Source organism: Bombus huntii, chromosome 12 (assembly GCF_024542735.1).
Source record: "Bombus huntii isolate Logan2020A chromosome 12, iyBomHunt1.1, whole genome shotgun sequence".
Taxonomy (NCBI): Eukaryota; Metazoa; Arthropoda; class Insecta; order Hymenoptera; family Apidae; genus Bombus; species Bombus huntii.
Window position 1 is genome coordinate 5,994,463 of NC_066249.1, and position 15,258 is coordinate 6,009,720.

At 38.7% G+C, this 15,258-nt stretch overlaps 1 protein-coding gene across 5 annotated transcripts in view; it reads left to right on the plus strand.

Moving 5' to 3' along the window:
- The window catches only part of LOC126871786 (uncharacterized), a 585,120-nt gene that overhangs the window by 3,363 nt on the left and 566,499 nt on the right, over positions 1-15,258 (plus strand). The window lies entirely within an intron of this gene.

A 15,258-nucleotide genomic window follows, 5' to 3' on the forward strand; every position in this document is an offset into this window, starting at 1 on the left:
ACAAGTGGTTGGTATCGATAGATAGTTGGTTGAAAAGTGTACGTCGAAGAATGGTTCGGTCGGTTTACCTGTTGGTTAAATAAAGTAGCATTCTGATCCGCGTTACGTGGAAGTACGAAGTTGCTATAGTTTGTATTATATTGTATGTAACGGCATATGAGTCACAGGATAATACAAATCATGTTGTTGTTGTTTTGCCTCGGAGTATCAAGACCGTTAGGTTACAAGTAATGTAAGAACAAATAAACTCCAGGCAAAACAATGTCACCACTACATACAACCGTCAAACGTAGACGAATTCGAATTTTCCGGTTTTCCCTCGACCAGTGTAAATAAACGGACGCGATCGCAAGGAAAGAGTTACAGTCAGTTGTCGATCAGTTATCAACGAATTATCAGCGATCTAATTAACGAGTCAATAGCGGTCCTATTTTACGACTTATACACTGTCTCAGCGAATCGGTTGGTACGAGCGTCTTTGCGAGCATTATCTGTATACTAATTTATCATTTTAAATATATTCGACGGTTTCAACAACGAGCAATCTCGTCCATTAAACCTCACCGACCAACCGCCCTCTACACATAAACCTCCACATGTATATTATATTTTTCTATACTTTTTGCTACGATCCGGGTCCCATTATACAATAGAATTAATATTATTAAAGAAATTTTAATAATCGCAAGTTTTAAGTTACCAATATTGCTATTATTGTTTGTTGGTTTAGTTAAGATTTCGTAAAGTTAGCTAAATATTCTGTTTGATAGAAAATTATGAAATTATAAAAGACAAGTGTATAACCCACAACTTGGAACTTATCAATTTGCTAATTACATATTATTGCCTGGTAAATTATAGGTAGTTTAAGAGATCACTGACCTACTTGTAGATGAAATATGATTTCCTTCTTTAAAAAATTAGTTTAGTAACGACAGTGGTTGGCAAGGAATTCCTGCTCAAACTATAATTCTATTTTAATCATAATTATACGTTTAAAAACTTGTTCTTCAGAGAAATTTGATCGGATATTTTACAAGTTAAAATACTTTTGTACTTGTATGTAGCAGGCTTCTATTTTCAAAGATTCTTTCTATCAATATATAATCGTACTATAATTGGCTGGAAATTTTTCACACGAGATTATATAATTACAATTTAATTACACCTTAATATACCGATAATAAGGTATCAATTTAATGATACACTATTACGAAGATATTGATATAATAACAGATATAGTATAGTGTTGAGTCAGAGAAATCCTAAGTCCCATTACTTTTAACGAATATCTAAGTATGTGATTTTTAAGAAGTTATCTAAGTCGATTCTATAAACAAAGATACTTTACGTTCGATAATATACAATTATATCCGATCGTAAACGCGATTACTCGAAGGTTAATTACTATCGTACATCTTACCTATGTATATTTTATTAAATAACAGTGGATCTGCATTGTTATGCAAGCAACGTACTTTTTATCCTTTATCGACGTTTGATTACCTTCAAACACATTGATAGTTATATAACATGTTTTGTAAAATCAGGTATATTTGAACTGTTGACTCACGTTTAACCGTAATTTGTAACCTACATTGCGTTCAACGAATGGCGATTGCAGCGTTTGAGAATGTTTTCTACACTTTGTGAAATATCTTAACAATACTGTACTTATGTCCTCTAATTAAGATATCCAATTACATTTGAATTAATTACATTCGTTACTAATTGCGTTGGCAGTTAAAATAAGATAATGGAAAGTTTTCTAGAAAATTTATTCAAAATCAAATTAAAAATGTAATTGCAACTTCCTTACCAATCGCTCTTAGCCTTCGAACAATTTTTATATTTTATATATTCAATATACTATATATTCAGAAGGTTATGAATTTCTCTAAATATTCGTAGTCTACTTACGTATCAAATATAAATACTAGTTCCCCTACCGTGTATAAAACATAAATTTAATAATACACAAATATTTCCTAGAAGCACTTTCGATACTACGAGTTTATTTTTGAGTTCGATAATTTCCGCTCGATATCTCTTTACTTAATGTTATATCAACACGTGGCTGCGAAAACTTTTTCTAGAGGGATCGTTCGTTTGGTTCCACGTCGAATCACAGTTTCTATAAGCGATTTCAACGGGGTGGTCCCTCGCCCACGGTGTGGCAACTATATTGAATAGGCAAACGCGAAGCCGGACCGGTACGGACCCGATTGTACGTACCTAAGAGAGTTTATATTTGCACGAACCTCTGTACATGCAAACACGAACGTTCCGTAATTTCTGGTCAGTTATCGTCTTCTCCGGTTTGAATTTAATTGCATCGTCAGGTAGGTTACAAAACGCGTTCCTATCGCTGTCGCATGATTTTTATTATCACGGCCTGGACGAAGCACAGAATGAGGTTTCTTTTTTTTTTCCTTTAAATACGGAGAATTATCGTAGACGACTTAACTAACGCAGCAATATCGTTCCATCGCGAATATACATATTAATGTATTAATGCGTTCAACAAACCGTGTTCCGTACTTATTCATGCAGTTGCCTCGATACATTAACCCTTTGCGGTTCGTCTGCTTCATGCGATTGCCTGTTACTATGTTCGATTTATTCCCAAGGTAATTTGTCCTAAACATAGAATAATGCTGAACACAACGGTCAAATTATAACGTCGTACAATTAAATCTGGCAGTAAGATATCATTTTCTCGAAGCAAATTAATCATATTTTTCTTGCGAGCAACGATATAAATTAGATGTTAGAAGAAAAGAGTTTGAGATTTTGGAAGTTTACGGTACTCGTCGAGAGGGATAGATAAACAATGTGTAATCGATATCTATGGATCTTAAAATTCATTCTTTTGATATTTTTCAACTTTCAATTTTTGCGAGAAAATTTTGGATTTTTTCACGAATTCATATTGAAAATATTTGAGGAATCTTCGGAAAAAGATAGACCTTTAGCTCATTGTAGTGCGCTTTGCTTGAGAATTGATGCAGCTCTAATTACTCTGGTTCCGGCTTTGAACGATGCCAATTAAAAGTGTTTCTCCTCGTTACACGATCAAAATCTGTATCACTTAAATCATATGTTTTAAAGAAGAAACCCTGTTTCTCCCATTATAAAACACGTACAAATTTTTATCGTTCTTATACATATAATACTTACGTCTACTGTCATAGCTATTAATTTTCTTGCGAAAATTGCTACGTGCTGGCAAAATCTGAGATCCTTTTTATGTAACATCCTCTATGTTAAATGCAGGGTACAGCCGTATAACACGTAAAAGCGAGCGCGACGATGATTCCTCCTAGAAAAATACGAAAAAAAAATAGAGATAAAAATTTTCTTATTCTCGGCCATTTGAAAATTTATCACGTGTAGTTGATCGTGGCTAATTTCGGACTGGTCAAGACTAGATTATCGACAGGAGGTTATTCTACGCGTGAAAATAAGTGTAAAACGTAGAATAAGATCTTTACACAAGATACTTTGTTTCCGAGAAAAATAATTTTGAAAATCTATCATACGCATGTACCAGGCTGATTTCTAACCAAACACGTTCAAACTCTATTTTCTTAAAAGCGAAACTTTGAACGGAAAAAAATTTTATTTTACATTTTCGACTTATTTTCGCAAGTAGAATGACCTTCTGTCGATAACCTAGTTTTTACCAGTCCGGAATTAGCCATGTTGAAACGTCGAAACTTGATAAATGTTGAAACTCGAATTTCTCGAAAACCAAGCGGCGAATGAACAAATTTTATCATATAGATTTTTCCTATTTCTCCACAAGGAATCAGCACGTGCTCACTTTTACACGTTATTCGACCGAACACGGTATACCGCGTAACTGAGGAGCCACTGAAATCGTTTCAATAGAATAGCACTGTGTTTTGGACCACCCACCGGTAAACTTTAAGACACTGCAATAATCTATCATGTCATAAGATTCCTTTTTGGTAGACAATCTAAAGTACACTCTTGCAGCCACGATAATACTTTTCTTCTCGTGAAACGCGTGGGATTCGTGCATTGTGCGTTATTCGACGTTAACATTTACGCATCTCTACAATCATCCTCTATGCACCGGAACAAAAGGCTGAGGTTCGTCGATCAGAGCCGCGGCTGATTTTAAGAAGCTCTCTACGGCTTCGTACTTCCTATTGTTCCCTGGCTGCTGTCTTATTTCGAACGTGCATCTGCAATCTGCTTCTCGCATCGCGAGTAAACGACCTACGAAAATTTTTTCTCCCCGTGCGTTTCTCGTAAAACAGGTTGTTTGGTTGTTCCGATACGATCGCCACTGTGATTTCTTGCTATATACGAGTTATCCAGTTTAGCGAATCGAGGGTTATCGTCGATCTGCTTCTCTTATCGCAGGTAATAGGAAACACGTTGCATGTTTCGGGATTTTTCAGAGGGTTTGCTCGAGCGGTTCGTTTCGAACCGGTACCCTGGTCAATTTCGAACTTTGAATATCAAGTATACGAAGATTCTATCTTCAGAGCGTATATATATCCTTATGAATACGAGTTAACGCGAAATGAATACGTCTTAAAACCAAATACAAGTATACAAATATATCATTATGTTCCTGTTGCTTTCCGATGGACAAAGTCTATAGATTTCTTGTCATTGTAATAATTACTATAGACCCCATTACTAATAATTCTACCATAACGTAGCCTTTAATGATCAGTTTCAATTACGCCTACTTTAGAGCAGCGTATTCACATTGTTTTATCATAAAACAAGCATCCAACGTGAAGTATCAATTTTCAAGTAGACCTGCACCGTAATTAACGAAATGTGGCATGATTAGTGTTCGATTTTCCCATGTTACCATTAATAATTTACTGTAAACAAATGCATTCGGTGTACGACAAGCACGATAAACAATAGTAGCCACGTTGATTACCGAGTGGACACCTTTGTCCCTAGAGACACCCTTTGTTTCGATGTCTATCTTCACCAGGGGAACCGTGTGACGAGAGGGTGGGAAACAGGGGTTAGGGGAGAGAGAGAGAGAGAGAGAGAGAGAGAGAGAGAGAGAGAGAGAGAGAGAGAGAGAGAGAGAGAGAGAGAGTGGTTCACGCTCTACTGGCGGTAGCGTTGAAGTAATTGCAATTAAAATTTGTTTCGTGAAATTGGTTACCCACATCCCACGTCCCTGTCTTCTCTGCTGTCCATCAGTTGGAGGCTTTTAGCACGCACTTGTTTTCTATTTATTACACTCTTCTGGTAGATCGAAAATCGTAATTAGTAGCTCGTTCACGCGACTCATTTTCCGTCCCTGTCTCCCTCTCCCTTTCGCGTTTCTCTTTTCCCCGTTCTATCCACGTCATTTTTTTTTTAACAGCTGTAATTAACAGCGCACCGTTTGATAATTGTGCGTCTATTGTCCCGTTGCGGGTTGCGTTCGGGATCGATTTAAAAGGTTCGCGAGCAGAGGAACATTTTAGGCCGGGCGCTTCCATTCTATTTCGATTCGTTTTTCCTCGAACGGCGAGAGGCCCTTTTAATTGAAATGTAAATTGTTCGATTGTACCGCCGCGAAGTATCGGTTGATTTTAACGATGCATCGACCTGCGCAGAAATGAAATTTCACCGATTCTCCGAATGGAACGAAAACAATGCTCGAACCCGCTAATATCCTGATCGTGACATTTTCTTCCCTTTCGATCGCAGCACGATGTTTGTTTCGCTAAAAAAATCTACGTATTCCCTAGTTTGCACTCTAACGACCCGCCGTGAGGAATTTCGCCGAGCGAATCGTAGCGTGCTCCGTTACTTTCTTTAATTCTTTGATCGCGCGAGTTGCAACGTTTTACGCATATTCAGCAGACTTGTACGGATACGCGTATGTCAGCCAACTGATGGGAAACTCGAAAAAGAAGCTACGTTCACGGTAAATATATCCTCGGCTCGATATCAGATAGATCGGTAGCATACTTTTAGCCAGGGGACGTTTCAATTAATTAATATGAATATACGTAACTGGAGCGTTCAAAGCTAACGAAATGATCATTCGAAGTAATGAAATATCGATAAATTCTGTACGCTTCTATGTACAGTAATTTCATTTCCTCTATGTTCGTTCGTTACAGATATCTGATTTTCGATTTTCATTTTTCAGAAAACGTGTTCGTATACATTGTACGTATTCCTGTATACATATAGCGAATGCATATGTAACCGCGTAAACGTGCACAGTCTGCTCGTACAGAGTATTACGTGGGGGGATTAAAGAAGATTTTTCTAATCAAACTTCTACCATCGACGAATAAAAATATTAAATTTGTACCAAACGAATCGAGAAATATATACAAAAATGTATACGATGGAAGGAGAAGAACAGGCTCTACTAATAAAATCATATACTTCGTCAAAGATCATTCAAATCCGCAAAAATAAAAATGAAAAATTCCCAATTGGTCGTTTCCATCACTCTGTGGTTCCGGTGTTAACAAATCGGATTAATTCGCGATCGATTCCCTGGACAAAGGGAACGAAAAATGGTACAATTTTGATCGGCAGAAGTAGAAATCGCGCGGCCGCGAAAACGCGAACCGTGCACTGATTACCGGCAATATTTCCCGCACGACCGGTCGTTAATAACGTTTCTGTTATTAATGAACGAACTGCGGCGTGGCGTTAACGGCTGATACGCGGTATAGTACGTTATGAGGTTCGATAATGCGCCACGCGGGATGGCTGACGCGTAATTGTAAACTCGATCGGAAAGGCTCGTCGATGGCGATTCGCGTCACGCTCCCTTATTTCTGGCCGGCGATTTGTACGTTCAGGCTTTTCGTAGCGTTAAATAATCAAAAGCGAATTCGAGGCGCAGTTGCGCGCATCGGCCGATCGCACTTTTCTCCATTTGAAATTCAATGCGATCCGTTTGGGCTTGTCACGAGACTGCCATACTCGATATTTATCGCGCCTTTCCAGAATTTTAGCAATTTTTCGGAAATATCGTTTCTGCACGTTGAGAAGGAAAGACGAGGGTATTGGTAGGAATTCGGCACGACAGGTGATTCTATCGCGCAGGAATTACATTTAATTTATTGGTCAAAAGTCACGTAAACTATGTATCGTCGAAAAATGTAAATAATATCGTAATATTATCTCGTATCAAGATGGAAGAAATTTGAATATTACGTAATTACACATACATAGGTGCTATGAAGTAATTGTATCGTTTTGTCAGAGTACAACGAATCGATTAGGACAAGGAGATAAGTAAGTGCTGGACAGAAGTATACTACAGAAATTAGAGAAGAATATAATTTGCATTGATATCGTGCAGATTCTCAGCTTGTTCAGACGGATCTTTCTTTATTTTCTCGTTATATGGTAGTCAAATTTGTTGAGAAAAGAATACACGTGTTTTATTGCTCACATTAATTTATGCAAGCGACGAATGCACGCGTGTTTAATATTCGCACACAGTTAAGCTATTTCTCGAATGCTGGACCAGTTCAACGGGTGGTCGTTATAAATTATAATAAAACGTTGCACTTCGTGATATCGCCTTCGTAGGAATAGTAAATTTCTCAGGGGCGTAATAACAACGAAAAGTGGTCGCCTTGGGGGGCGATTAATGTCGTCGCTATGAAAAATGCTCAATATTCTTTTTTACCTCTAGCTGTGTACACCGCGACACAACGTATTTTTTTTCCATTTATTATTTATATTCTTACCAGTACAGCGTGTTCTTTTTTTTCCCGATGAAACGCGGATTGAAAAATTTGTTTAATTTACTCACAGAATTACGATTGAACGATAATTACGATCTTAATTGTCGATAGATCTTTCATTTTCTACCTTACAGCCACGAACCTTCAAAAATAATTCATTTCCACAACGATGTTAACCTTTACGTTACGAAACTCGATTACAGCCGAATGCTACCAGTCGTGCGCCTTTTTATTTCAAGCCAATCGCTGTTAAAATTTGTCTCCTTCTACTGTAGGGGTCGACAATAGAATGTACGTTGGTAATATGAGAACAGCGTAAAGAAGTTGAAAATCAAAGAATATCTCTCCTTTATAAAATCGAAACTACCTCGAAGTAAGTAAAGAAATCTATTAAGCGACATAAGGATTAGTCGCGTTCTATGAAATTCCATTAAAAAGAAAATCCTGTCCGTAAAGCCCAACGTAAAAATTTCATTTTTCAAATATTTTTTTCCGACGTACCGGTCGAAAGAGGAGCCACATATTACACGGAACGATATTTCTCAGCACTCATCCGTGCTGTCGTTGCGGAATCGAAGTAAATGCGATTAAAGCTGGCCAGAGCATGAGATCGACGTTGCACGATGAATTCGACGTAACCATGCAGCCATGACGTATAACGGGGAAATTTATAAGGATTCACGGGGATCGTCGTAAACCATGAAAATTCTATTTATTTCGCGAATTTCAGGGCGAATGTGGGACGGACGCGCGATGAGACAAATTTACGATCCTTTTTAGGCATCAAATCTGGCGTGTCGGGAAAGTTTGGCTCTCAGCCAGCCGGTTCTCGAGTGCGGCCAAATACACGTACACATGTGCTCACTTATACTCGGTGAACACGTGAGCCACAGTATTATGAGATATTTAATTTGAGTTTCGCGCCGTTATATATCACTCGGGTGTTGATAGAATGGCTTGTTCTCTTGATTTCCGTTTTTGCACCCGTGTCGACCCGTGATTTACCGTAATTTCTATTAAAGATCCCTCGGAACGTGCACCAATTCCATTCCTCCTTTTGCTCTTCTTCTGCTTTCCACCTCTTCGTCTATTTTTCCCTTGCCGTTCTTGTTTCCTCCGTGCAATCTCTTTTTTCGCGTCAACTTTCGTGCCAGCGGTGTCGCACGCCTACTTTTACATTCTCCGACGACGATTACCGGCATCCGTCGTCGGTGGCGAAAGAAGGACGAGGAGAAGAAGAAAAAAAAAAGAGAGAGGAAGCACAGCGTGAGAAACATTATATCGCCGTCCCGTAGAATTTTCAATTTTCTTGAAAGCTCCGTAAAGCTTAAACGCATCCTTCGCGAACGAATACGTTTCGCGTCTTCTCGCGCCGGATTTCTCCTTACGAACTGTGAAAAACCGTGTTATATGAACAAAACCCTACGGTGCAGGCTGTTTCACGGATACGTGCACCGATCCATATGGGAAGGCGCGTTTTGTTTACCGAAACGCGGCCACCACCGGCTGCTGCTTGCCAGATCGGCCCCGTTTTATGCAATTTTGGCCAGCAAACAAGTTTCACGAGAATAACGTAACGGGAATGTATAAGTAATCGTTCACCGTTTTGTTTGTAGAGACAGTCGTTTGTTCTTTTTTTCTTTTTTTTTTTTTAAGGTTTATAAAGAAGGAATTAGTTAAGTCGTTTAAATCGTTGCAGTGAAAAGGACGTATTTCAAGTATCGTTGATTAATCTTACGGTTATACATAAATATAAAATTATATTATCGTACAATTGGGAAGAAACTTTAGATACCATTGCTATCGAGCTCTTCGGTTTTGTTTTCCATAAATAGTTTGGTCTCATTTTCTCTGCTTGTACGAGATTATTATCTCGGTTGACCATGTACTCGACCGACCATTGTTGCAGCTTATTGTATCGAAAGGTCATGAGTCGTGATCCCTCAAGATATCTATGTGCTCACCTCGTTTTGCAATAGAAATCGATCACGAGTATTACTTTGTACCATTATTCATCGCGATTCTGTATCCACTTTCCTTCTACGCTTTATCTATTTTTATTCGGTATCGGTTTACTTTCTTATTAGCCCGTTTTATCGATCGGATCCACTCTGACACGAGAAATGAAAAACCACGCAAGATTTAATGATTTAAAAATGACAAACTCGTAAGACGAGAGCGTACGTTAATGATTTAATATAACACACTGGCCGAGGATTGAAATATTTTCAAATTACATCTTGCAGAGAAGCAGTTGGTAAAGATGTTCACGAATTTATACAACAAAGAGTAAAATTATCAATAATAAACGAGAATCGTTGTTAAAATTATTTGTCGTTAATTGATCAGATAGTCGTTGTCAAAAATCTAATCTAATCTAATCGTTCAATTTATTTAATTCATGTGCAGTTATCATCCTCTGCAAAGACAAAGGTGGATCTCCATTCTTCGTTCTTATTTTCCCGAATTTTCCGTTTTCTAAGCGAGATCAGGTCGCTCGTTCGATTCAAGCGAACGATCAGCTGCCACCCACTAGTCGCTGTGTTCGCATCTGCGTAAGAAAATTAAAGTTTTCTGTGCTGTTCTTTCCATTAAAAACAGCAACCACATTGCGCTCGATCGTAATTGATTCTCCTCGAATCGTGCACCGATATTCGAACGATTCGCGATTTCCATGCAGAGCAACATCGCGCAATTATGTTTACCTACACTTGCCGGCAACGTTTAGCAGAATAATCCTTTCTTATTTCGCCGTTAGCGGGATAATTGCATTCCGTGCGGCGCCACAGCTCCGTGTATCGTTTTTCTCGAGAGCCTCGTTCCGGCTTTTTGTTTGACGAAGTTACCTTACCGTTGCTACGGTTGCTCCAAGTATCCCGCCGTTCCCCTGGGTACGAGAAGTAAGCTTAACAGTGCGATAAAGGTAATATGATTACGCGAATCTGCAACGCGTAAGCTCGGCCCAGAATATAACTTCTCGATGAATTTGTGATTAATATGCAAATGCCGGCTAAGTTCCGAACCGGAATCGAGGATAATTTCGCTTCGAGCGGTGTACGTCTTGCGGGATATAGAAAATATCGACAATCGTTGATTTAGCGTAGAAATAATTTTTCCAAGAAGCGATTTTTTATCCTCGTTGAGACGAATAATTTTCGCTAGTACGAATTATTGTTACCGTACGAAGATCACAGGGAAAACACGGTAAGTACGTTTTTATTGCTCTTTTCTTTTTATTTCAACGTCGCATTGTAATTTAAAGGCAATATTTTCGTACAAAATAACTAAGAATGGAAAGAACCTGTTGAGTTTAGCTAAAGGTATAATCGTTAAGACGAACAATATGTACATTCTCTGTTTCGCATCTTATTCGTCGTATTCCATAATCGTTTTTTTACCGTGCGTTCGTTTGATCGTCAGGTTCGTGTAAATTGAGCTATTAAATTACTATTATCTAACGATATATCAATAATATCTCGTAACATTTTTGTAACAATGTAATATTATAGAAAGTTAAGTAATGGGAGGTTTTTTTGTTGAGCAACGCTTTAACAGCTTTAAATATCCAACCGAGACTGTTATTGCAAGCGATAAATCTTTCGTCTTTCTTACAGCTTTGATCTTATGTAACGAAATAAAATCGATATCCACAATATTTTCCTGGCGTAAGGTTGATACCGATAAGTATTATCGCTGGAAGCTTGAAGGTATTTCGTAGCGCAACACTGCTTCAATTTACAGATTAACAAAACAAACAATCGATAATAACGATTATGATGAAAAAAAAACGTCTCGAATGATCAATAATTGCGTTACAAATTAAAGGTAGCTGCGTGATACAAACTATTTTTGTCAATACTGATCCGCTATATTGCCAATCTTCCAAATCAGGGATTAATAAGGGAAAATAATCGCCTGAACAAGAATTTCCTCGTATCTCTACAGAAAGTCGCTAGAAACATAGAAACTTGAACTTTCGTCCAACGATCCACACATCTGCACATAATAATTTTACAAAATATTTAAAAAAACAGTAAGGGAGAACGTTATGATAATTGATCGATCGCATCATCCTTCGACCGTGAAAAATCATTGCGGTTCCGTAAGATAATAATAAACAATAATTAATAATAAAAATCCATTAGCACTCGAGTGATTTCTTACGAATGAATCATCGATCTAATCTCTGGATTCTCTATCGCTCTCGATTCCCGATAAACCGTGTACGCCATCTCGTTTCGCTGGTTTTTCCATCCGTCGCCTGCATCTTTCTCCGCTTTTCACGAAAGCTGTGCAAGTCGTAAAGCAGAGGCATGAATTCCCTCGCATCCCATTGTCGTAAATAGCTGCGAGGGAAGGCCCGTGTGAATAAGTAAAGACGTTCCCTGAATGACGCCCCGTGAAAGTGTAATGCCGACGAACGTAACGCGTAAACGTGCAAACGTTGATTCTGAAAGTGATTCAGCGTTAGGATCGCGTGCCACATGGAGGCGAAAGACAGACGAACGTGAAAGTCTGGAAAGTTTCGCGTGTTATACGAGGGCGAATTGTGGTTTCACGATCTTTGTTCGGGCCGACTCTGCTGCCTCGTTTAGACACGCTTCATCAATCATGTTAATAAACCTGTTCGAGCGTTGTCCACGTGTCCGCCGGATGAATCGGGCCACGTTACGAAAATGCACATCCCGAGCATTGCTCCGCTGGAAATAGCCGAACGCAAAGGAGACCGAGTGATCTATGGAGGATTCTTTATCATCCCAAGTCTCATTATACGAACCATTCGCGTTCTACAATGCGTACGGTATTTCTTTTTTACCGCGCGTACTGCCGCGTATTGTTCGAGTTCTGCCTTCAAACTGTATAACATCGCGCGGGTTTTCCTCATGCAAGCCACGTGGTAACCAGCGGCGATTAAATAAAAGGTAATTAAGAAAGAAAAATGCGTCGGCTGAATTAAAAATTACGGATATCGGGGAATACGGTGGCGAATGTAGGGCGTGATGTTGAACATTGTTGGCAAACTGGGGTAGGATCTTTTGTGCGCGTGCATTGCCGACACGTGCTTCTTGTTTTGACAAGATAATGTGACTTGATCGGTCGGTGTTATCTTTCAATAGAAACATCATATGGTGTGTTGCAACCGAGAAACGTTTCAATCTTTTACTTTCTTTGTGATTAATATATCCGCGTATTGTTTCATAATTTACCGATATCGCGACTGCATTTATTGTAATTCGCATCGCGTTAATTATAGATAATTCTAAAGGGAATAGTAATTATGGAATTGGAATAGGATGAATTATTTTATCCGTACCGTTAACAGTGATAATATGAATTCGGATGCACGAAATTCTAAATCGATTAAAATACCTTGATCCGGGTAAACGGTGGAAATTTTAATGATCAGCCTTTCTAGGTTTAATATTCTCATTACGTATTCCACCATCGAAGAACGTGCTTTCCGTTCTCAATTTAAACACTGTCCGTGGTTTGTTTGATTCTGAAATGATCTTGGACAAAAACGGTTAGTTGAATTTATCGCTATCTCTTTCATTCATTGTCGCATGACTTAAATACAACCGGTTTTTTGACATACCGACACCGATCGTCACTCACCGGTGCATTGTCTTCACTAATGAGTCATAGCAACTACAAGCGAACGTTTTAACGCTACTCGTAACGTAATTATTCGCGTGGTAACGGTTTTTATACTTAGACCGCAGATCTTTGCGCGAAATATTCCTAAGGAATACTTAATATCGATAAATATGACGCCAGGTATTTTATTTTCCACCTTTTCGATACTTTTATCTCGTCTTACACGTTTCACAAAGAATGTCACCTTTGTCCCATCGAATTCGTAAGTTAGCCTCAATTTTCTCCACGAGTTAGTTCCAATTTAATCCCAAAAATCCTTTCATTGTGATTTACCATTGGAATTGAAGAAACACGTTGATAACCCGTTTACCGGCTAAGCTTCGAAGGCAAGTTCGATAAATAGACGTTTTCATCAGTCGTAAGGTGTTTCCATTTTCAATTTCTACGAAAAGGAAGGAAGACATTCGGCTGCTACATTTGATACGGAGGATAGAGAGGAACTAAAAGGTTTACAGTCGGCACGGCGTTGGGCTGAATACGCGCGACCCAATGCTCTCGAAGCTTTCGCGCAATAACGTGAGTAATCTACGAAAGCAACGCGGTATGGTGGCTAGATACTACTATCTGGGAAGGGAAAATGTAGGGCACAGAACGGATCGAAGCATCGATCGTTGAAGCGCGATAATGACTCGATGGATTTGAAAGCGGAAGACGCCAGCCGGCGTTCACCTTTTCGACCGGCTCTCATTTTCCCTTCGCCGACTTCCTCATTATTCCCAGATCATTTACTCTGCTTTTTGATACAAAAGCTTGGCGGGCTTGAACTGGCGTCGAAACACACGGCCCTGGCATTCGTGTTGGTGTCCACAGGTTCGTTTATTCGCCCTGTGTGGGCGCGCCTTTTTGCACCGGCTCTATTCGTACCGCTGAAATTCCGGTTACACGCTGCGTTCTCGAAAAATACTTTACGCGGAAGGTTAACCGTTGAAATCTTCCACTGCGAACGTCGATTCTTTCGATGCAAGAATAACAAGAGTTGTAGTAGGTTGTGCGAAAAGTTTCTTTCGTTTTATAAGGAAATAATAGACGCACGATGTTTACTGAATTATGCACGAATATAATAATAGAAATATAATAATAATAATAAAATAATACAAGACAGAAATTGTTGTTCATCTATTATCACCTTATGAAACGAAAGAATCTTTTCGGACAACCTTTCAACGAAGCAAAATGGTTATTCGTATGTTAGAAAGCGATGCTATTTTTATATAAAGATCGGCGCTCTTCTTATCTGAGACTTTGTTCAATCGCACAATTCTCGCTGATGACACGTGTTGTCCTTTGTCTTTTAAAAGTCGTACGTTTCGTTCATAATCCAACATCTCTCATAGCATAATTCAAACATGAATCAAACATGATTCACTCATGCGCCCCGTCTACGTATTCGGTACGTGGACGTATGCGAACAGCAACAATTTTTAATCAACGATATCAAGATATCAAAATAAGCACATAAACGGATAAAGTTCGTGCTTTTGAATTTACGTTAATGATGATTGTATAAAATTGACTGTAATGAATTGATATAACTAAAGTGAAGTAGAATGCCATCTTAGTCGAAAATTGTTCGTAGAAGAATGAAAATTAAAAAAAATTCCTCACGAGGGGGTTAAAGTCGAACGTCTTATTGTTAGTCAGATATTCTTCATTTGCATCTATTATTCGAGAGGTATCGTTCATTCTTACGTAAGGTTTACATAAGCGATTGATTTCGTAAAAAATCAATGGGTCGTGAATATTCATGAAAATGTTTTCCTCGCTGTTTACGTATTTGTGTTCTACGAATTTTTGTCTATCACAGTCGAAATATCGAGTACCATAGCCAGCTTCGCATTTTGGTGGATTCAGGAAGATTAGCATTTTACGATTTCGTGTTCCC